The sequence below is a fragment of the Lepidochelys olivacea genome, assembly GCF_965140295.1.
Source record: "Lepidochelys olivacea isolate rLepOli2 genome assembly, chromosome: 1".
In the NCBI taxonomy this organism is placed as follows: Eukaryota; Metazoa; Chordata; order Testudines; family Cheloniidae; genus Lepidochelys; species Lepidochelys olivacea.
The window spans coordinates 200297239-200321602 of NC_140411.1; the positions used below are offsets into that span (position 1 = coordinate 200297239).

At 43.1% G+C, this 24364-nt stretch overlaps 1 protein-coding gene across 4 annotated transcripts in view; it reads left to right on the forward strand.

Annotated features, from left to right (window-relative positions):
• Positions 1 to 24364, forward strand: part of CMSS1 (cms1 ribosomal small subunit homolog) — a 358534-nt gene that overhangs the window by 296020 nt on the left and 38150 nt on the right. The window lies entirely within an intron of this gene.

Genomic DNA, 24364 nt, shown 5'->3' on the forward strand with positions numbered 1-24364 from the left:
ATCTACTTTGCTTTTAATCCAGTGGAAAAAAAATCACTTGGAAAACATACAGAATAATAACGTAATACATAATGTTTTAACTGTGCAAATAATTTCACTCAGCAGGTGCCTTCAAGCATAGAAATGTCACAAAAACTAAACCAGTTTGTAATTTGCAACAATATGCAAAAAACTACCAAAGATTTCAGATTTCATTGTGAACATTTATATTTCTCTCACCTCCCATCCACGTAAAAACAATTCCGTCTACAAAGACTTGTTGCTATTTTTAGTTTATGTTGGTAACTGCTTAATACTATTAAGTCCTTACCTGGTAATGAACTTTTGGAACACATTAGCACTTCTTCTACAGCCTAACATACAGTATGTTGTCCTCCAATTTTCTCACATTAAAAAATCCTCTAGAAAATCCAAATGATCACCTCCTACTTAGCCCAAATCTATACAATGACAGATTCCGTTAACAGTTATTCTTTAAGATTCATGAACTTTTAGGAAGCACTTTTGTGGAAATGGATGTCAGCCATTAATACTTTCATTGTGCCAAAAATCAGTCAGGTACTCAGGCTTTGCAAGTACATTGCTAAATGAAATTGGAAAGACGGTAACATCAGAGGGTGATTTTATATAAGTTAAGAGAAGTGATCAAGATAAATGATCAAGATAAATTCCTTCAGCATGTGAGACTCTGCCAGAACGTAAGCATTATACTTTTTTAGCCTAATGTAATATACTATACAAAAGAGTTTAATAGCAGATATATTAGAAAAAGGAGACAGGAATTAATTACAAGAATTGAACTGGTCGGCATTGCACAGATGAACTAACTCCATATGAATGGCAGTGCTCTCCTGTTGCCTTATTATTCTTCCTAAAATAAAGGCCACCAGCCTTCAAATGCATCAACTGAGGTATATGCTTTTGCAACAAGTTTGCACTGGGGACAGAAAGGAGAACTTCTAGTGGTACAGTGTCAAAAATGTCTGGAACTTTTGTTCACAATGCAACTTATTGGCTGAGTGTTTTCTAGAATTGGCTGACACCTATTTGCGTTTGCTTTTCAAGAAGCCATTGTGGTGTTGCATTGGTGTATGCGCCCATGTTCCAGTAACACATTGTGACATATTCTCATCACATAGCAACACAACCTCCTCATGTTGGACTCATGACATTGTATGGTGATGTCCTGTGACCTGAAGTGTGTTTATTTGTTCTGCCAGCCAGCAGAACAAGGGACAGAAGTAGACCGTGTCACAAATTTGGGGGCTAGTAACAGCCTTATCAGTCATCCTTATAACGTTCATTAACACCAATGGGTGGTACATGAGCAAATCAAAAACAAAAATAGACTTTAAAGTATTGCATTTGAGGATCCTAGCACATTAGCGTTGAATGGTGAGACTTGTAGAGCTGTTTATTAAGGCTAAAGCCATAAATAGCCACAGACAAGGCTATTGCATTAAACTGTTCTTACACCTTAGTTCTGTTGGTGTATCTCCACTAAAATGACTCCATAAGGCCTTCAGGACCAAAGAATGGTCTGTCAGTAACAAAATATTAATTTCATTAAGTGCACTGTACTTATAAGGTTTTTAATACTTCAAGTGTGCTAGTATTATTACTTGAGCATCATTTCACAGTTTGCATTAAAACAAGAACTTAATGTGACTGGAGAATACACAGGAAAGCTTCATAGAGGAAAGCCATTTTTTCACTTTACAGAAATGTTTAGCTCTAATTAGAAATTCATTGTAATGTTAAGAATTGCAATGTGCATGCCATGATGCACTGAAACAATTCAGGATTCTTTACTATATTATGAACAGAGATTCACTTATATCAGACTTCACTATAAACAGATTCCTCTGTTCATCATGTTCCTGTGGAAAGGAAATTAGCATTGTATGATTCTGTAACGTTTAAGTGATAAATGTGTCACCTCTCTAGTTGGATAGATTTCTTCCTAGCCCTTACTACATATTGCATGTTGTACTCTGTCCATGCTTTTCTTTTAAACATCATAACAGATTAAAATATATAAGGAAAACAAACTACTTTTGCTTTTAAGTTTTACAAGGAAACAGTGCGCTACCAGTCTGAATATTCTGTTGAAAAGAATACACCTCTGTCATATGCCCTCTGTATCCTCTCTGTAGTTGCCCTGAAGCTGTACAACTTCTTTGGAAATGTGAGAGAGCCTGAGCACCTTTTTGAGTGACCTTTATTTAAAAATTATCTTTGCTGCTTGCAGTGAACCCTATTTTACATGCTTACTGTCAATGGAAAGCATATTTTCTGAACCTGCATATACTTAATGCACGTAAATATAATCAACTAACTACACACACATGCATACATTCATACATATTCGCTCATATACACGCTTTTTGCTTACTTTCAGAATGTAACCGTTTCTTGGAGTGCGCTTTCTAATACTAAATCTGTAATATTTACTGTGGTGTTCTTAAATCTGATTTAATCAGACAGGGATACTGAATTGCACATGCTGGTGTATTCTTAATCATTTTCCTGTTTACTTCCCATATTAATAATGCAAGTTGATATTTTATACATCATCACTCAAATAGCTGAGAATTTGTCCAGACCCATATTCAGGTCATTAACCCAAAAAAACCCTTCATGTTAAGGGTAAATAGAGTACAGGTCTAACAGAAGAATCATGTCTAGTGCATTAAACAAACGACCCAGTTTCTCAATGATGATGATATCATCAAGGTAAAACAAGCTTACCTTAGTGCAGGAAATCTTCCTCTGCTGTATTCTGGACAATTTCCTTCCTCTCATTCACTCCAAAGGGGCAAATCCACTTTCATAAAGAAAATTGTCTGTTTAAAGATACAGAATGAAGGAAATTGATGATTCCTTCTCTGAGCTCCCAATTCACTTGTTTTAGCAAGTTGAGAAACCTAGTCACAACAGTAATTCAGAATGATTTTTCTCTGTTTGTATTCTGTAGGCTGAGTAGCAGCAGAGAGTTATACCCAGAGACGTGAGACAGTGGGGAACCATGACACTGACTTGGACCAAACTCTAAATATAACCCAACCCACTTTCTGTGTCATTCCCTTCATACTCTGAAGGAAGATGACCTTGTCAGAAACTGACCTCGCAGGCTGTCACTCTCCACAAAGAGGATCTAATGGGACAGAGCTGCCGTGTAATGGGACAAAAAAGCAAGCAGCCATCTGTTTGTAGCAAACAAGTTTAGGTATGAACTCTGTTTTTGTGGTAATTACAATCTAGATCAAGAGATACAGCTCTTTATTTGGTCATTTCAGACACACTCTGCATACAAGTTTAGAACAGAGATAACAGATGGCATATTGCTTTGAGTCATTTTGTACCTTCCAGCCTTAAACATTACAGAGCCTTGAAGTAAGATGAGTAGGAAGGGCATGACATTTTCCCCTTCTAAAAGCAATGTGTTTAGTGTAGTGCTTCCATTTATAACATTTTAACATTAAGATCCCTCTCTCTCTCCTTTTGTTGTTGGTTTTCTTGAGATTTTGGGAAAGGTTTGGGGTAAACCATGAAATTTATGTATGAAAGGGTTACAAATTAGCATATGTAGGCTGGGGAATGTAATTTGCATTGAGACCAATTTACAGGGAAGAGTGAGTATATGCAGAAGGAAGTTTTACAGAAGGAAGTATGTGAGTTATAGAAATATAACCTTTAGGCCTTTAGCCTTTGATGGAGAACTGTGCTTTTAAACAGATATTGGTATTTATAATCCAGTGAGCTTTCCACTAACCCTAAGTGGTAATATATCAGGGTATTTCTTCTTAGGCTGATGGAGAATTAACTTGATATATACTATAAAACTGTGTTACAATGTCACTCAGTGACTTGTGTGAAAAACAACTTTTATATCCACATTTTCTATTCTATTGGGGAAGTCAGGACATAGGCTTGTTTGCAATAGTATTCTCTATTTCAATATGATTGTTGTTGGCAACATCCAACTGGCTCCCATGTATTGAATGCCACTCATATAATCATAGAAATGTAAGACTGGAGGGGACCTCTAGAGGTCATCACGCCCAGCCTCCTGTGTTGAGGCAGGACCAAGTAAACCTAAACTGTCTCTGACATCCCTGCTCTTAAAAAGCTCCATCAATGGGGATTCCATAACCTCTCTCGGAAGCCGATTCCAGAGTTTAACTATCCATACAGTTACAAAGCTTTTTCTAATATCTAACCTAAACACTGTTTCCTCTAAGCTGTGAGCGTGTGCTTGCACACACAGATCCTAAACCCTGCGCACACGGCAAAACACTGCACGCACAAAAATTTGCACAGAAGCACAATAATTTGCACAGAAGAAATTTTTTGCGCACATGGCCTGTCAAAAATTAGAGGGAACGTTGAACCTAAATCTCCTTTGCTGCAGATTAAGTTCATTACTCCTTGTAAGATGTTATGATACACCGTTCTAATAGATATTCCATTTAATTAATAACAGGTTTAGTTTATGATCTCTGACTCTAGCATTGCTGCTCAAAGTTCATAACATCTTTATGACTTGCTCCTGTAGGCCAAAAAGCTAGCTGTAATAAAGGAAGTTGGTGTTTGACTTTAAGAGAGAATATGAAAAATGAATTAGGCTGCCTCCAGACAACTCCTGTTTTCTTCATATACATTCTCAGGGCTGTGGGTTGACTCTCTGATACCTTTATGATGTTATAGTAGCATGTTTCCTTGTTCTGATATCGGGACTATCATAGAAAATAATCTATGATCTAGTTTATGGAATGGATTAGCAAGGTTTCTGATTTCTGGTACTGCATTCCTGTGGTGTCTTGAGCATGTTTTTAATAAAGAAGCCAGTGCTTGTGGTATATCTCTGCTAGTTGCTTTACCTTGCATAGTGCAGGCTGTTATATATAAGAATTGATTGGGCTGTTAAAACCAAATCCTCTGTTGAAGTGTCACGGGGAGCTCCTCTAGGTCAGGTTTGAGGTGCATTGGTGGGGCTATGTGAGGGAAGCTTTCACTACCACTGCCTACGTATCATGACTTCTGTGTATGGAGAACTTCAGGCTCTAGAGCTGTCAATCCACTACATTTCACCAGCACTAATGTCAGACTTCTCTCCCCTCACCATCCATCGTGAAATAACAAAACATAGGAAGGATCATGATTTCAGAAAGTCAGTCATTGCTTCATTCCCAAACAAACTGAGCAAGAAAAAATCCTTTCTAAAGTGAATATTGTTAATTCTTTTGGAGTTTATTACCAATGCCCTTTTATGCAGATAAATTCTGGTGTAGCTGTAAGGTTGCTGTGTAAGTTCTGGAGGTTCCTAAACCTCATAGCCTGAGACAATCCCTTTAACTATAGAGTTAAATATTAACTCATGCCTCGTCAAAGTTCTCTATGGATATTTTGCACTGGTTGTCCACATATTAATCCTTCTAAAAGACCCATTTCTATCTTCCTGCTTATAGTGAATTAAGCTGACTTGAATATAAATTGACTGTTGCTGTTTCCTTTCCCCTAACTTTTGTCTTGTTGTTTGTCTGTAGACTGTGGGCTCCTTGGAATGTTTGGAAAATACTTGTAATGTAGTGAGTGCTAGTAATATATGACAGATTTCAGAGTAGCAGCCGTGTTAGTCTGTATCCATAAAAAGAAAAGGAGAACTTGTGGCACCTTAGAGACTAACAAATTTATTTGAGCATAAGCTTTCGTGAGCTACAGCTCATTTCATCGGACGCATACAGTGGAAAATGTAGTGGGGAGATTTTATATACACAGAGAACATGAAACAATGGGTGTTAACATACAGACGGTAACAAGAGTGATCAGAAAAGGTGAGCTATTACCAGCAGGAGAGCGGGGCGAGGGGAGGAGAGCGAACCTTTTGTAGTGATAATCAAGGTGGGCCATTTCCAGCAGTTGACAAGAACAGTAGAAGGGGAAATAAGCAAGGGGAAATAGTTTTACTTTGTGTAATGACGCATCCACTCCCAGTCTTTATTCAAGCCTAAATTAATTGTATCCAGTTTGCAAATTAATTCCAATTCAGCAGTCTCTCGTTGGAGTCTGTTTTTGAAGTCTTTTTGTTGAAGAATTGCCACTTTTAGGTCTGTAATCGAGTGACCAGAGAGATTGAAGTGTTCTCCGACTGGTTTTTGAATGTCATAATTCTTGACGTCTGATTTGTGTCCATTTATTCTTTTACATAGAGACTGTCCAGTTTGGCCAATGTACATGGCAGAGGGGCATTGCTGGCACATATCACATTGGTAGATGTGCAGGTGAATGAGCCTCTGATAGTGTGGCTGATGTGATTAGGCCTTATGATGGTGCCCCCTGAATAGATATGTGGACACAGTCAGCAACGGGCTTTGTTGCAAGGGTAGGTTCCTGGGTTAGCGGTTCTGTTGTGTGGTGTGTGGTTGCTGGTGAGTATTTGCTTCAGGTTGGGGGGCTGTTTGTAAGCAAGGACTGGCCTGTCTCCCAAGATCTGTGAGAGTGATGGGTCATCCTTCAGGATAGGTTGTAGATCCTTGATGATGCATTGGAGAGGTTTTAGGCGGGGGATGAAGGTGACGGCTAGTGGCGTTGTGTTATTTTCTTTGTTGGGCCTGTCCTGTAGTAGGTAACTTCTGGGTACTCTTCTGGCTCTGTCAAGCTGTTTCTTCACTTCAGCAGGTGGGTATTGTAGTTGTAAGAACGCTTGCTAGAGATCTTGTAGGTGTTTGTCTCTATCTGAGGGGTTGGAGCAAATGCAGTTGTATCGTAGAGCTTGGTTGTAGACAATGGATCGTGTGGTGTGGTCTGGATGAAAGCTGGAGGCATGTAGGTAAGTGTAGCGGTTGGTAGGTTTCCGGTATAGGGTGGTGTTTATGTGACCATCGCTTATTAGCACCGTAGTGTCCAGGAAGTGTATCTTTTGTGTGGACTGGTCCAGGCTAGGTTGATGGTGGGATGGAAATTGTTGAAATCATGGTGGAATTCCTCAAGGGCTTCTTTTCCATAGGTCCAGATAATGAAGATGTCATCAATGTAGCGCAAGCAATCCATCGGTGATCTTCCTGAAAACACCATCCTAGCCACTGTGGATGTAGAGCCCTCAACACCAACTTTCCACACAAAGATAGACTACAAGCCGTCAGAAACAGTATCCCCGATAAAGTCTTCATAGAATCATAGAATATCAGGATTGGAAGGGACCTCAGGAGGTCATCTAGTCCAACCCCCTGCTCAAAGCAGGACTAATCCCCAATTTTTGCCCCAAATCCTTAAATGGCTCCCTCAAGGATTGAACTCACAACCCTGGGTTTAGCAGGCCAATGCTCAAACCACTGAGCTATCCCTCATGGCAAACCTGGTGGGTTAACTTTGTGACTTTGTCCTCACCCATAACTATTTCACATTTGGGGACAATGTATACCTTCAAATCAGCGACACTGCTATCGGTACCCGCATGGCCCCACAGTCTGCCAACATTTTTATGGCTGACTTAGAAAAACGCTTCCTCAGCTCTCGTCCCCTAATGCCCCTACTCTACTTGCGCTTCATTGATGACATCTTCATCATCTGGACCCATGGAAAAGAAGCCCTTGAGGAATTCCACCATGACTCCAATGAGAGACTGCTGAATTGGAATTAATTTGCAAACTGGATACAATTAACTTAGGCTTGAATAAAGACTGGGAGTGGATGTGTCATTACACAAAGTAAAACTATTTCCCCTTGTTTATTTCCCCTCCTGCTGTTCTTGTAAACTGCTGGAAATGGCCCACCTTGATTATCACTACAAAAGGTTCGTCCCTGCCCCCCCCACCCCACCCCCCCGCTCTCCTGCTGGTAATAGCTCACCTTTCCTGATCACTCTTGTTACAGTCTGTACAGTAACACCCATTGTTTCATGTTCTCTGTGTATATAAAATCTCCCCACTATATTTTCCACTGTATGCATCCGATGAAGTGAGCTGTAGCTCATGAAAGCTTATGCTCTAATAAATTTGTTAGTCTCTAACGTGCCACAAGTACTCCTTTTCTTTTTAGTAATCTATGAATATTCACTGTTAAGGGCAATGCCCCATATGGAGGTTCTTTAAAAGTACTAACTAAATGGGGTATATGGGTGTGGTTTAATATTTCCACAAAGAGGCATTTTGAAGCAGAGCAGTGTTGTTCAGTTAGATCAGGGGTGGCCAACCTGAGCCCGAGAAGGAGCCAGAATTTGCCCATGTACATTGCCAAAGAACCACAGTAATACATCAGCAGCCCCCCATCAGCTCTCCCCAACCTCCCCGCTCTGAACACCCCCCACTCACCGACAGCCCAGCCAATCAGCGCCTCTCCCTTCGCGCACCTCCTGATCAGCTGTTTCGTGGCATACAGGAGGCTCTGGAGCGGTGGGGGAGGAGCGAGGGCACTGCAGGCTTGGGGAGGGGGTGGGAAGGTATGGGGTGGGGGCAGGGCCTGTGGCAGAGCCAGGGGTTGAGCAGTGAGCACCCCCCGGCACACTGGAAAGTTGGCGCCTGTGGCTGCCTATACAAGGAGCCGCATATTAACTTCTGAAGAGCCACGTGTGGCTCCGGAGCCACAGGTTGGCCACCCCTGAGTTAGATGATTCTTTTCAATTGATTTATTTTCTGAGTAAAATCATAGTCCCTGGATAGTTGTTGTCATTAAAATTCTGTGGCACTTTTCACAAGACTAGCGGTATTAACCCCTGTGTCCTGTCCAAATTTTAAGGTGGTTATTACATTTGATTCTCAATTCTCCTGTGATTTCAGTTGGATACAGAGCCTTGCTGTTTTAAATGGTGGGTAATATTGCTTGCAGTGTTAAATCTAGTGTTGGAAGCATTTGAGTTCTTTGTAAAGTGGTTCTTGTATATGCAAGAATAGAAGCATCTTGGAATCCATTAGAAAGGCCCTAAATATGTGTGAAATATTTATTTTATTGTTGTTTTAATAAGCACCTGAAACACTTTTAAACAGCTGAGAGCCTCATTTTCCATGTTACCTCAATAAAGCCAAAGTGACTTTCTGGAAATATTTTTTTAAATTACTTATGAGCTGAAAGAACATGCAAAATTTCAGAACAAAGGTAATTTTTGAGAAATTTAAGCAGCTGGGAGATTTGAAAGAGATGAAAGTGCATCTGAACTTTCACTATAGTGTCAATGATTTTAACATTGCCGTGGCAGGTGACAGGTCTGTTTTGTACATCATGGTAAAATATAAAGGCATCTTGAAGCACCAGTTGTTCCAGTGAGGTGCTAGTTATGAGGAAGTTAACAAGAATGGGAAACAGTAAAATGGGCTGTCAGATTCTTAACACTGTATTTGTTGGTTTGTACTGTGACCACCTAGGATTTCAAAAGCAGGTAAATAGATACATTTTCTAAAAGCATTTGCCTTCTGTCCCTGTAAAAGAGCATTTTGGTCCCGCTTGCCTCATTATGTCAGAAAGCAGAAGTGAACTACATCAGACCCCTTAGTTGTAGAGGAACACAATCATTCTGGTTAGCATCCGGAGGTAATGCTGGTTAGAAAGAGGATAACCAGCTATTTTTATCTGTAGCTGCTCTTCCTCCGTCATGTTTGTGCATTTCCTCTTTTTTGTAGTGATACCTTTGGATGCAATATTTTTTTTTAATGTCAAGTAATCAGGACGCTGAATTCTAGTCAGTCTGCAACCTGAGCCTAATTTAAAGCATTGTAGAGCTAATCTCATATGACACAGGTCCGTATAAGTTATTTCAATGTGATAGGTTAAACATTTCTACCTGTCTGTCACTTGTAGATGGATTCCTTTTTTCTGTTCTGGTTCACTTCCAGTTAGTGAATCAAGGTGAACTCATGACTGGTTTGGAAACATCACTCTGGTTGAGGGTGGGGGGTGTTGAAAGAAGAAGCTGGAAAGGGGAGTTGAAGGGGAGGTAATTCTTAGAAATGCTCTATGAAGAATTCTTTGCAGATAGAGTATGACAGATATTAATGTCTGCGTACTAAGCGTGTTGGACCATGTCCGAGCAAATCTAAAAATAACATGAAATGTCGCCATCAAGCACTGTTCTTGCCAGCTGAAATGGTAGGGTTTTTAGTTCAAGTTGCCACTAAGCAAAGGAAGAAGGAAACTATGTTGAGCACTGTACCAGCAGACTTGTCCGGCAAGTGAGCATCAGTAATTTTTTTCTTATGAATTGACCAAGAAGAATATTTACATTCTGTGAGAAATTTTTCTTTATGGAACAAAGTCATGCCTTTATTTGGAACCGATAAGTATAAATCTTTATAGGTTGTTCATACAGCCACAGTTTAGGCATAAATTAAATAAAATATCCTGGGAAGGCATTGGGACCATCTTGGTCATTCCTGAACAGGACAGGCTTTCTGCCTGTTTGGTTGGTCAGTCCCCTAATAAGATTGTGCCTATTTCTGCTCAGTCACATATGGCAAGTGCCCATGGGTCTCAGATGTGCATTACAATGCTTTCTTTGGCTACAGACCCACCCTTTCAGAAGCTTCATTGCAGTTAAAGTAAGGGATTCTGGAGTCCATTTGGTATCTCAGGAGGCCCACTGCCCTGAATAAATGGGGAAGCCTGTTCTGGAAAAGGAAAGCCCAGTGCATATGAGTGAGGGAAAGAAAAGATGGACTGGATGGATTGCTGTGGTTGGTGAGAGACATGGAGAGCGAAACATAGGCAAGAATCAAAGGTAATTCCTGATGTAACCATTGGGCCAGGTTGCTACCTCTGCGGCCAAGGACAGACTGAGCAAAGGTTGACATAGGAGCTAGAACTAAGATGACAAAGTCATTGTAAGGCAAAGCTTCATGTGCCATTGTGAACGGTGCCTACTAGTAATTATTCTTGTAGTTTCCAGCTACTTGCTTTGTTGCTTTTAGGACCCAAGTGCTAAGATATCTGAATATTTGAATGCATTCTATGTGAGGGGCCCTTTCATGGACCCATGACCAGAAAGGCCCTGAAGAAGTTACTTCCACAAGTTTTACTAAGTTGGAAAATCTTTCGCAGTGCAATAAATTGGAAAAGAAAGATCTGTATTAATTTTTAAAGAAGAGAGGCACTTTGCTGAGTCAGTCTGTCTTTCCATGTAGCATCAAAGATTTCCAGTGAGCTATAATTATTTTGCCCCTTTATGTGTTTGAACATTAATTTTTCATTTCCTGTCATTACGCTTGCTATCTTAATGCTTTCTAATATTTAACCATGTTTTATTGTCTGAATTTTAACATGTTTTTCTAATCCTTAGCCAAGAGGGAAGCATTTGGGTTGTTTTTTTCCAGTCTTCTTGATTTCTCAGTCGTGCTTCAGTACACTGCTTACTGGGGGGAGAAAGGGAGGGGGAGAAGGAATACAGTCAATGGCTTTGGAACAGTTTGTATAGTGGGGGGTGCTGAGAGCCATTGAACCAAACTGTAAACCCCAGGTACAATGGAAACCACTTCAAGCCAGGAGGTGCTGCCGCATCCCCAGCACCTATGAATACAGACTTTTTGGTTGGGAGGGCAGAAAGGAGGTGGGAATGTTTTGCCATTTGAGTCTTTTCTCTGTCCAATTTACCAGAGATGCTTTGGAAGTGAGGGGAGGAACCACTTTTCTTGTCGCTGATTTTGATGATGTGTTGATCTCTCCTATTATTTATTTTATTTTATTTTATTACTACTACTGCTACTGTAGAATACCCAGTCATAGACCAGGACCCCATTGTGCTTAGGGCTGTACAAACACAGAACAAAAGGATGGTAAAGTGTAGTTTTTCTTTTGTAATAAGTTTGCTTGGCAACCATTTGACCATCAACTAGGATATCACACCATGGAAGTTAAGGACTTCATGTCAGCTGAAGGGAAGAACTCAGATACTCCTTCACCAAAAGCCTAGGCCTCTACCATTTGAATGGAGGGATAACCTGCTTTTGATATTAGCAGTATGGGCCTTTCGCACATATCTGAGTAATTCTGATTCCATTCAACTTCTAACTGAACTAGGATGAGCTAGAAGGTGGTTTTTGTTCCGCAGCAGTTTAATTTAAAGGAGAACTTGACTGAAGCAGTCACACAATGTACGCTTGAAGTAATTTATGGAGAACAGGAAAAGACAAAAATTCAAAGAACTGCATTAACATTAACATTAATTATCCAGTTCACTGAAGAATTAGGTAATTTTAAAATACAGAGGTAAGAAAAAGATGAGAAATTGTTTTTTTTTTATTTTTTTATTTTTTATTTTTCCCCAAGTAATCTGAGATTTCAAGCAAGAGCATAGTAGTTGGGGGTTTTTCCCCTGGCTGAAACATTACACAGAGCTAAATATTTCTCTTTTTGCTGGCAGCTCTGGGAAATAAAATTCTTCCTAAATTAATGGGTTTGTTATAGGTGAGCCTGAGAAGGAACCAGAATTTACCAATATACTTTGCCAAAGAGCCACAGTAATACGTCAGCAGCCCTGCATCAGCTCTCCCCCAGCGCCTCTCACCTGCTGGCAGCCCTGGCAATCAGTGCCTCCTCCTCCCTCCCCACGCCTCTCGCTCGCCGCAATCAGCTGTTTCACATGTGCAGGAGGCTCAGGTGGGGAGGGGGAGGAATGAGGGCATGGCATGCTCGGGGGAAGGGGCAGGGGCCTTGGGGAAGGGGTGGAGTGGGGGCAGGGCAGGGGGTTGAGCAGTGAGCATCCCCTGACACATTGGAAAGTTAGTGTCTGTAGTTCCAGCTCCGGAGTCAGCGTCTGTGCAAACCTTACCTGGCAAGGAATAGTCAATGAAGTCCAGCCCCACAGCTCCTCTCTGTTTCTCTGCAATGCACAGTCCCTACCACTGTGTATTCACAGAAGATATTAAGTTCGCTGCTTTGTTAAAGAGTCAGTACATCATAACTTATTAATTTAATTGGGATAAATACCCTTCTCTTCAAACACAGCACTGAAATGGTGTATAGTAAAAGTAAAACAAATTTATTAACAAAAGAGCATGGATTAAATGATATCAAGTGAAAGAGAGAAAGATAGAGCAAATAAAAGGGAAACATGCATCTAAAAGTCTAAATCTTTATCTGGCAAGATACAGTCTTTGTTCAAGATGGTTTCTTTTATTCACAGTCTCCTTTCCAGCTGTTTACTGTGCAGGAGCCATCACTGAGATCAAATGCTTAGTTTCTTTGTCTCTTAAGATCTTCTTATCAGATGTGGAGCTTGCCAAGCCAATTTGCGGCAGCCTCATCAGCGAAGTGCAGAGCCCTCAGACCACCATCAAGTCTGGTCAGAAGGCAATCACCAGTGATGTGTAACATTATCTGTCTCTGGCCATAGCTGCATGTAGGAACCTCTCATTGGCTTCAGGTGTGAAGGCCAGCTATACATTGACCCTGGACCACTCAAAATCGGTTCAGAAAGGCCCATGAACAGCATGGGAAGTCAAAACTGGGTACACTCATGGTTGACTCAATTATAAGAGACTTGTTTCTGATGTCAGCTGAAGACCATTCTTCAAGCCAAACAGACATCACAGAGAAATCTGGGCAGGCAAGAAGGCCCACAGTGGGCGCTTCAACAGCAAGCGTACTGTTGGATGATCAAAAAGGTGTGTGTATTTGATCTTCTTAACCATTCTGGCTGTAGCATCCTTACAATGGATGTGTGCTTATGGTACTGATGTGGGTTGAATCATCACAGCTATGATGCACATGGGTGAGTGTGGTTGTGTGTCAATCAACTTGATGTGAAATGAATGGAGCCAGACCAGACCACAGTATTCTGCTGCAGAGTAACAGAGGGCTAACCCAGATAATAGAAGAGTTTGAGAGTTTGCTCCTCTAGAAGTGCCAACCAATTTGCTTAGAAGGTTATGCCTCCTTACCTTAGCTGCAATGTCCTCAGGTGGTTAAAATATGGGAAAGACCTCTCTAGGGTGCCTCTGAAATAGACGATGTGGAATTCATGTTTCAAGCGATGAAATTAGGATAAATCACTGTTAATGTCACATTCAGCTGCTGGCAGTCCCTCAGCATTGAAGTGCAGTATTCTCAGGACTAGTCTGATGGCTCAAATATTGAGGGAGGGGAGCGGAATTGCATCAGGAATGTTGGCTAACAAGTGATGACCAAGATTCAGCCCCAGAAAGGACTTTGAATGCAGTCTGCTGATTGGATAATCAGTTTCTCTGGTATAAATTCAGTACTCATGGGGTGCATGACGAGATCACTGATCCACTGTCTTTTAAGATGAAGTCTCGCTCTCTTGTGTATCGTTGTGATGGGGTGTTCTTCCCACATCAGCCCTGAAGGGGTTAAGGTGGCTCAGAGGGAGCCAATTAACCATATGGGCCACACCAGGGAGAGAGCTAGGGACTGAAAAAAGCTAATTGATGAAGCCCAGAGTGAGCACAGAGAGGTGGGGCAGGAGAAGACCCAGGGGGAGCGAAAGCCCCCCGATCCTAGCCATGTGGGAAGGGTTTACTCAGAGGAGTTACGGGGAAGAAAGCCTGTGGAAGGCAGAGTAGGAAGAAGCCCAGGGAAAGAGCCATGGGGGTTGAGGCTGTGTATACCTTGGCTGCTGATGATCCCTGAGCTGGATCCCAGAGTAGTGAGCAGGTCTGGGTTCCTCTAGCAGCCACTTGGAAGTAGTTCAGGAGTGGTGAAGGTGGCATCTGGACAGTTGGTCCAGTGTGATGACAGTGCCCCAGAAGGGGAGGACTGAATAGTGACCTGGTCAGAGGGCTGAGTCATGAAGAGGGAACACCCGAAGAGCCAGAGAGAAGCCAGGGTGCAAGAACCAATGGAAGGAGGCGCCAGACCAGGTGAGAGCTTATCCCCAGACCCAGCCACAAGAAGGTGCCCCAGCAGTGAGTGTATCCTGTTATAGTCCAGTAGGGATTTCTTTATCTTACAAGTCAGAAAGGCTTACTGGGGATTCAGTTCCCTGTGTTTCTCTGGGGTGCAAGAACCATTGTTAATTCTCTGTCTCTTGAGTTCAGGAACAAGATATCCTCTACTTGTTTAGCTTGATAGCCTTATTTACTGCTAATATGTAAATTGAGGTAAACCCACATTCCGTTGTCTAAAACAGACGTGTTTATCACTTGGGCTAGGCTGTCTTTTCTTAAACATCATGCAGAGGGAAGTCATAACTTCATATATAAGTTAACACCTGCATTTTACAACAATATTAACAACCAGCATGTTATTGGCTTTCATATGATACCTCACAAGGCATATTTTGTATAAGTATTATTGCAGTGGTGTGAATACAGGGGTGCTTCGGGTCACAAGGAGTCTGTCAGTTCTCACAGATGTGAGATACAGCTGGTGGTGGTCTGGTACCAAAAGAAAAAGTGAAACAGCAACAAAACCCTTATCAGCACTTTTATTTAGTTATCCAGATCAAAAGCATTACATGAAAATGCAATACCCTTATATGAGAATAAACACCAATATAATTGTTAGACTGTATCAATAGGAAAATGGATACAGACAACTGTTCCTTTAAATAACAGCATCCATGCAGTAAACTATTCCATCCGTGCATGGACATCAAGTCACTAACGTCATTAGAGGTGCAAGTTTATTAACAAACCGGATTCCGGAACATTGAAAGGGACACTTAGGAACCACAACCGATAATATGAAGGAGGAACTTGTTTTGTCTTTCATTCTGTGGGAGAGGTGCTGCCACATTTACTCACTTTACTCTGTGAGCAGCCCATTAACTTTAAGGTAACTATCCACAGAGTAAGGGTGGCAGAATCTGGCCTTGTGGAATTTGAGTCCACACAACAAAACATTTCTAGCATTGCTAGATCTGGAGTTGACGTGGTGTCACAAACAATGATAGTTTGAAGCCACCTGCTGTATTGCTGGGATATGAATGATTGTTTCCAGAATAGGTGCCAAGTCCAGATGTCATGTAGAATAAGAAATAGTTCATTAAGACATACTCAAACTGGAGACATGTGCATGTAGGACATTTGTTATTATGTTCAGAGCCTGCTCTTCTTTTCATTCCAAGATGAATGAGGACAAGGATCTTGCATCGTAGTGTGGTTTAAAACTCAGACAGGCAGTGAACAGGTGGTGCATTGTTTGTGAGGTTATATCATGGACACCATTTGTTCGGTCTTACATTTATGTAACCAGCAGAGTAGCAGGCTAGATACAAGAGAATGGGTATTTATGGCTTACTGTTAAAGACCCTCATTCTTCCCTTTTTGGATATGCCAGATTAGGATTTATAAAGAAATGTTTAAAGATAGCTGTCAGTTTTCTTGGCTAGCTGTTCCCTGTGCAGTGCCTATTAGTTACAGTATGTGACAAGTATCCTGAGAAGCAACTGATGCATCATTTGCACAGATACACAAATATATTCCAGTATGGACACAGATGGATTGGATGGTGGGGTTGAACTGTGGGATGGACTGCATTCAAATAACCAGGCCATAGAATACGCTGCAGGGTTACAGCAGGTTGTGTAGAAGTTGGTAACTCTACAAGCTTCCCGTGGGGTGGTGGAACAGAGAGTGAACCTATCACTTGCAAAAGCAGGATGCCTTGTCTGGCTTGTCACTAATGCCGTCTCACTACAGCCAGGGAAGTTGCTCCCCCAAATCCAAACAACACAGTTCTCTTAAAGTGATCCAGTCTCAGGCCTCCATCCAGGTATGCATGTCAAATATGACGAAAATTCAGGGTGTACCAGCATAACTGGGACTCTAAGATCTAAATGAACTTGCTTAACCTGATGAATCTAAAAAATTGTACGTTATCAGACTTAGCTGTTGTCCAAGGCTAGATTACATAGGACTTTATATCTTTCATTGAACTGAAATGTCTATTTTTGAACAAACGTGTTCTGTTTAAGAGTTTTTAAAATGTAAACTGTGGCCCCTTATTCTGGTCACTCCTCATGGCCACTAAGGTTTCCCTGAGTTGTGCTATAATAGAATAAGTCCTACAACAAGTGTAGAGATGCCACACTTCCTGTAGACTCTAGATGCAGTCATAGGTTCTGGAACTAGGGGGTGTGGCTTCACCCCCTGGCTTGAAGTGGTTTCCATCATATACGTTTGGTTCAATGGCTCTCAGCACCCCCACTGTATAAATTGTTCCAGCACCAATGGATGCAGGCTGTGGTTTCCTAGGACACTTCATGCTGAGACAGAAACAAAGAAGGCTGAGATAGGGCAGTCACAGACTTCAGCTACACAGAATAGTGGAAAGTTTTGTTACCATATTTTTATACATAACCCTTTATTACAAACAGGAACTATCTTGACACCAGTCTGCTTGTCAGGCAGATAGTACATCAGGGTGGGCAAACTTTTTGGCCCGAGGGCCACATCAGGGAATAGAAATTGTATGGCGGGCCATGAATGCTCACAAATTGGGGGTTGGGGATGCGGGCTCTGGAGTGGGGCCAGAAATGAGGAGTTCAGGGTGCTGGAGGGGGCTCCAGGCTGGAGCAGGCGGTGGGGGGGGATGAGGGCTCTGGCTGGGGGTGCAGGCTCTGGGGTGGGGCTGGGGATAAGGAGTTTGGGGTGTAGAAGAGTACTCCAGGCTGGGACCAAGGAGTTCGAAGGGTAGGAGGGAGATCAGGGCTGGGACAGGAGGTTGAGGTGTGGGAAGGGGTCCAGGCTCTGGGGTGGGGCTAGGGATGAGAGATATGGGGTGCAGGAAGGTGCTCCGGGCTGGGATTGAGGGGTTTGGAGGGCGGGAGGGGGATCAGGGCTGGGGCAGGGGTTTGGGGTTTGGGGAGATGCTCAGGAGTGCAGGCTTTGGGTGGTGCTTACCTCAAGCAGCTCCCGGAAGCAGCGGCATGTCCCTTCTCCGGTTCCTATGCGGAGGTGCGGCCAGGTGGCTCTGTGCGCTGCCCCGTCCGCAAGCACCGCCCCTGCAGCTCTCATTGGCTGCAGTTCCTGGCCAGTGGGAGCCGCAGGGGTGGCGATTGGGGCAGCACGCAGAGCAGACCCCCTTGGCTGCCTCTATGCCTGGGATCCGGAGTGGGGCCATGCCACTGCTTCCGGGAGCCGCATGAAGCGACCCTGCTCCCTGGCTGGAGTGCCAGAGTGGCGCAAGCCCCAGACCCTGCTCCCCAGCGGGAATTCGAAGGCCATATTAAAATGGCTGGCGGGCTGTACTTTGCCTACCCCTGTACTACATGGTACCAGCAGTGGAAGGCACGGTGTGCAGGAAGACCCAGTGCAAGAGATAACATTGAAATGGCTGCTACAGAGCCTGTGCAACTGCAAGGAACTTCCTCACTAGCCCTAAGAATCAGGGGAAATGCTGAATATGCCTGGCAAAGGTTCATACGGCAATGTGAGCTGTCAATGAAAGGCCCTGTGGCAAATAAACTGGAGGATGAGCAAAAGATTGCCCTGCTCTTAACGGTGGCAGGCACAGAAGCCCTTAGATGTATACAATGAATTCCACACAGATGATAGTGGGGGGAAAGAGGATGGCCTGGAATAGAGAGCTATACAGAGCACATAACAATGGAGCCAAAATAGTTGTGGGAGACTTTAATAGAGGAACAATTACAGAACTGGGAGAGTGCACACTGGCACTTAATACAAGGGGAAAGGATAAAACAAGAGTTTGTGGTGGTACACTGAGCCTACACACTTGTGAGGAGCTTGTCTTGGGCCTATACACTTGTGAGGAGCTTGGCCTCTTCAAGAGGCTGTATACTATATAGACATGGAAAGACAACGTAGAACCAGATATGAAAGTGTTAATAGCATCATGTGAAGATGTATTCACAGGAAATGGGTGCTTTCCTGTAAAATACAAGATACAGTTAAATGAAGATGCAGAATTTGTGTAGATTCTTTGAGTCCTGGTCCATAAGGATATTCGCTGTGGGTGCGCATACACTCCATGTGTCTGGTACTGGAAAATTTTTCAGTAGCAGTATCCGTTGGTCCTGGTCCATGCTTGGGCCACCTCCATGCTCTGAAGCAAGAGTATAAGGGTTGGCCAACTCCAGCTTCCTCCTACCACTCATGGTCTGAGCTCTTCAGTGTCCACAGCTTCTGCCAGCATTAGTGCTCAAAATTCTGGTTTCTTGGCCTGCCCCTGGGTCTTCCTGGTTAGAGACTCTCATGAGAGCTGTCTGTACTGTTTCAAGGAATTGCACATTCCCTCTAAGTGCGAAACCTGCAGTTCCTTCTCCCCTCATACTAGACAGCTTCAGGAGATCCAGCTCCCTGTGCACCGACTTCTGCTCCCCCTAAGGATAGAAGGTACCACTCACTTTCTACATGAGCGGTACCACCGCACAAGAAAGACTGTTGAACCGAAGCCTGAACCAGCGGATCCATCTAGAGTTACAAGCTCCTCCCACTCTTCACCTCTTAAGCCTCAATATTCCCTGCTCGAGTACCTGGCGATCTACAGGGATCTGGAATTGATGATTAAGGCTAAGATTTTGTCACACATATTTTTAGTAAAAGTCACAGACAAGTCACGGGCAATAAATAAAAATTCACAGAAGCCTGTGACCTGTCTGTGACTTTTACTAAAAATATGCATGACAAAATGGGGAGCTGTGGGGTCCCCACAGTGCCCGCAGCAGCTGCAGAGGCCCTGGCTTGGAGCTCTGGGGGCCCCCCGCCGCCCATGGGGGCTCAGAGCTCCAGGGTCCCCCACCGCCCATGACTAGGAGCTCAAGGGGCCCCCTCGCCCACAGCAGCTTGAAGCTCCAGGGGGACTCCTGGGGGCAGCAGTGGCCGGGAGCTGAGGGGACCCCACTGCCCGCGGTGGCTTGGAGCTCTGGGGTGGCCCCAAACTGCACTCTGGGGTGGCCCCACTCTGCATAGAAGCAATCCAGCTTTGGAATTGGTGTATCTGGCATCAGATCACCTCTCAGCAATGCACCTGTTGGGAATATTGAATGCCTTAGCAGACTGCCTTATCAGGCATATCCATGAGGATCATGAAGGGGAGCTCCACCCAACAGCAGTGCAGAACTTATTCCGACAGTGGGGCTTTCCATTCTGTGGCCTCTGTGGAACCAAAGCAAACAAGAAGTGCCCTGCCTATTGCGTCTGGGCTGTCCAGAAACACGTCTCCAGGGGGGATGCTGTTCTGGTATAGTGGTCAGACCCACTCACATACACCTTCCCTCTCATTCCTCTATTATCTCACATCCTCAGGAAGTTCAAACAGAACAAGGCAACAGTAATTCTGAGAGCACCATGGTGGCCGAGACGATTTTGGTTCACCACCATTCTGCAGGTGGCCGCTTGCCCTTCCATTCATCTTCAACCATTCCCTAACCTCTTCTCTCAGAATGAAGGCAGGACCAGTCATCCAAACTCGGACTCCCTCCATCTGAGGGAGTCTAGAAAGACTGTGTGTGCCAGGCAGGTCCAATCCATACTTAACAACAGCAGGAAACCTTCTACAAGAAAGTGCTATGCCACCAAATGGAAGCAGTTTTGCTTATGCTGTCCACACCAAACTTACCTACAGAAGAGTTTGACTGTTTTCTCTCCTTGAAGATGCTGGGCCTTCCCCTCTGTTCATAACAGGTGCATCTGGCAGCCATCAGCACCCTCCATCCCCTGGTGGTTTTCCAGTTTTCCATGCTCAGTTTTCTCCCATCTCATGACAGTCAAGTTCTTGAAAAGTATCATAAGAACATTCTCCCCGATCTTACAACTTACACTTGTTTGAGACCTGAACTTGGTTCTTTTGTCATTTGTGCATCTGGTTTTCAAGCCTGTGGCCTCCTGTTCTCTTCTTTACTTCTCCATTAAAGTGGCCATCCTAATGGCAATCCCCTCTGCAAGGAGGGTGGGGGAGCTTCTGGCCCTCATGGAAGACCAACAGTATTCCACAGGGATAAAGTGACCTTGAGATTGTATCCCAAATTCATCCTGAAGGTCCCCTTGGATTTTCACCTGAACCAGACTGTTAACTTGCCGGTCTTCTACCTGAAACTTCACTATAACAGGGAAGACAGGAAACTCTACTCCCTGGACAACCACAGAGCTCTAGCTTTCTACTTGTAAGAACAAAGCCCTTTAGAAAGTCTCTCAGATGGTTTGTTCCCATTGCTGAGAGAATGGACGGTCAGGCAGTCTCTTCACAAAGATTTTCAAAATCAATTTCCCAGTGCCTTCTCCTTCGCTATGAGCTTATGGAAGCCCCTTCTCCTCAGAGTGTCAGGACACTCTCAACCGGAGCACAGACTGCCTTGGTGGCATCTCTCTTAAAGATTGGTAGAACAGTGACTTGGGGCTTCACTCACACCTTTCACTAAGTATTATACCTTTGTTGAAGCTTATCTTTGAATGACTCCTTTGGTTCACTAATCGGTGGGGCAACATGCATCCTCACCCCCACCCTCTGTGAGTACTGCTTGGTAGTCACCCACAGTGAATTCCCATAAGGACCAGCATTCAAAGAAGAAAGAAAGATTACTCACCTTGTAGTACCTGGAGTTCTTTGAGATGTTTAGTCCATATGGGTATTCTATTGCCCACCTTCCTTCCCATCCACTTGGATAATCTCTTGATTTGCAGCAGAGTAGGGACTAGAGTTGGTCCGTCTATGCCTCCCATGATACCCTCACTTCAGAGCACAAGGAAGCATAGTATGCAGACACCAACCTATGGACACTGCTACTGAAAATCTGATGGTCTAAGATGCATGGTGCACATGTGCACCCACAGTGAATAGCCCAAAGGGACAACACACCTCGAAGAACTCCAATTTCTAGAAGGTAAATAACATTAATTACATATTGCATGAAAAGTTCCACAAGCCTTAAGAAAGAGGCTAAAAGAACAGCTGTGAAACATGACAATAAATGGTATCATTCGGAGAATAGAAGAACCAACCAATTGGGTTCACTCCTTAATGAAAAGGAGGGGGACAATAGCTGTGTATGGACCCTAAGGAGTGAACAAAAACGTAAAAAGAGAAAAGTTCCACTTGGCCTCAAAAAAGTGAACTGTTGTCTAAGATAGCAGGAGCCAAGTTATTCAGCAAACTAGTTGCTTCATTTGGATTTTGACATATCCCCTCAGATGCTCAGAGCTCCAAGATCTGCACTTTCAACCCACCATTTGGCACAAACTACTTCCCAAGACACTATATTCGGCTCCAGAAGTATTTCCCTGTACAATGAGCCAGATGTGAGAGGAATTAGTAGATGTGAAAGTCTACACTGATGATGTAATAATTTGGGGGCAGCACTGCCATTGAACATCAGGAACAACTGAAGAAAGTATTGGAAATTGTGAGAGCTCATAACCTTAAGGTGAATATTGCCAATTTCAGACAATGGAAATAACTTACTTGGGAGAGAGACTGACCTCCAAGGGAATCTTGCCCAGTGAATCAAAGATTGGCGCAATACTGAACATACTGAGACCTGAAGATAGAAAGATAATTCAAAGGCTGCTAGGTGTGTTGAATTATGTCAGCAAATACATGCCTACCTTTACCACACACACAAGTCATCTAAGGCATCTCACAAGGTCACCAAATGAGTGTAGATGCCTAATGTGATTTAAAGCACATTCTGACACCAGCTCCAGTGCTGCAAATTTTTGACTGACTGAAAGACATTAAACTCTCCACAGACACCTTGAAAGGAGAGCTGGGAATAGTAGTATTTCATTGTCATGGAACTGATTGGTTGCCAGTCTCAAATGCATCTAGGGCTGTGACAGCTGCAGAGAACATATAGGCACAAATTGAAAGAGAGACAGGAGGTCTGGTGTATGAATGTACAAGATTTCATGACTTTCTTTGTGGTCATAGCTTCAAAGCAGAAACTGGTCACAATCCATTGATTGCAGTACACAAAAAGGGACTTGGAGAAGCATAACCAAGAATACAGTGACTACTTTTGAAATTACAAAAGCATAATATGATCCTGGAGTTCTAACCTGGATGCCACTTAGTAAGGGTAGACACATTGTCAAGATCATATGTTTCATCTGGCAATATATAGCCTGATGATCTGGAACAAGCAGTTAACATATATGTGAATATAAGTGTCACATGGTGTATTTTTAGGCTAAAGATAAAATGATATAAGCAGAGATACAAGTGATAAGTAAAGGAGGGGAAAAACATTTCCCACCTGCCTATTCCCTATCAGTGATCTCAGAAATGCTCTTGAAGGGAACACGGATCGTGGTTCCCACAGAGATGAGAAGGGAACAGATACATGAGGGGCACCTGGGAATGACCAAATCAAAAAGGGAGAAGTAGAGAAATTTTATTCTGGCCACAGATGAACAGTGACATTGAAAAAATGGTGAGCGGGAGTGGAACATGTCAAAAATATAGATTCTCAGCTGAAAAAAACAATGGTACCATGTGAACAACTTGAGATTCTATGAGACAAAGTTGGAATTCATATATTCATCTTGAAAAGACATGATCACGTATTTATAATGGACTGCTTACCCAATTTCCCAGAAGTAAACACACTTGAAGATACCACAGCAGCACCAGTAGTCAGGCATAGTAAATCTGATTTTCACATCATGGAATTTCAAGAACAATAAGAAGTGGCAATGGACCACAGTTCAAGAATAGGGATTTCCTGGACTTTGGTAAAATGTATGGCTTTCATTATGAGACATCTAGTCCCACATATCATGAGATCAGTGGATTATCTGAATGTGGACTATGTATACTGAAGAACTTGATCAAAAAAGCAGGGATGCAAGAGAAGATCCATCTTAGCAGTACTCAGCTACAGCACTACACTGCTGCAATGTGGAAAGTCATCCACTGAACTCTTCTACAACAGACATATAAATACTTGATTATCAGGTATGGGACATTGGAAAGGATGATTAAGAAGTGTTTGATAGTGAGGGGGAGAACTAGGAAAGTACAACCAAACTAATACAATAAAGGACCAAGACACCCTCCACAGTTAAAAAACAAAGTGAGAATTTGGCAAGATGGACACTGGCCAGTCCAAGCTACAGTGATCAAAGAAGAGTCACCTTACTTGTACTCAGTGATCACAGAGGAAAAGGCAAAATCTTACAAAGGAATTGTACGCGTCTGCTCAAGATACCTGAAAACTTGGCCGAGACAAATGAAGTGAGAGCAGACATACTAGCTGAAAACAATTCACAAACTGTGACCCTGTTGTTAAGCATGAGATTGAACAGCTTGTTACAGGCAAGAACTTGCCTAAAGAGAGTTTGCAATACAGCAGATTGAGATGTGTTAGAGTTGTGTTTAAGCAACCTTAAGATTTAAGTCAGTTTGGGGTGCAGGAAGGGGTATGGGGTGCTGGCTCCAGGAGGGGGCTCAGGGCTGGGGGTTCGGGTGCAGACTCCAGCCAGGTGGCACTTACCTTGGGCGGCTCCCGGGCGGCGGT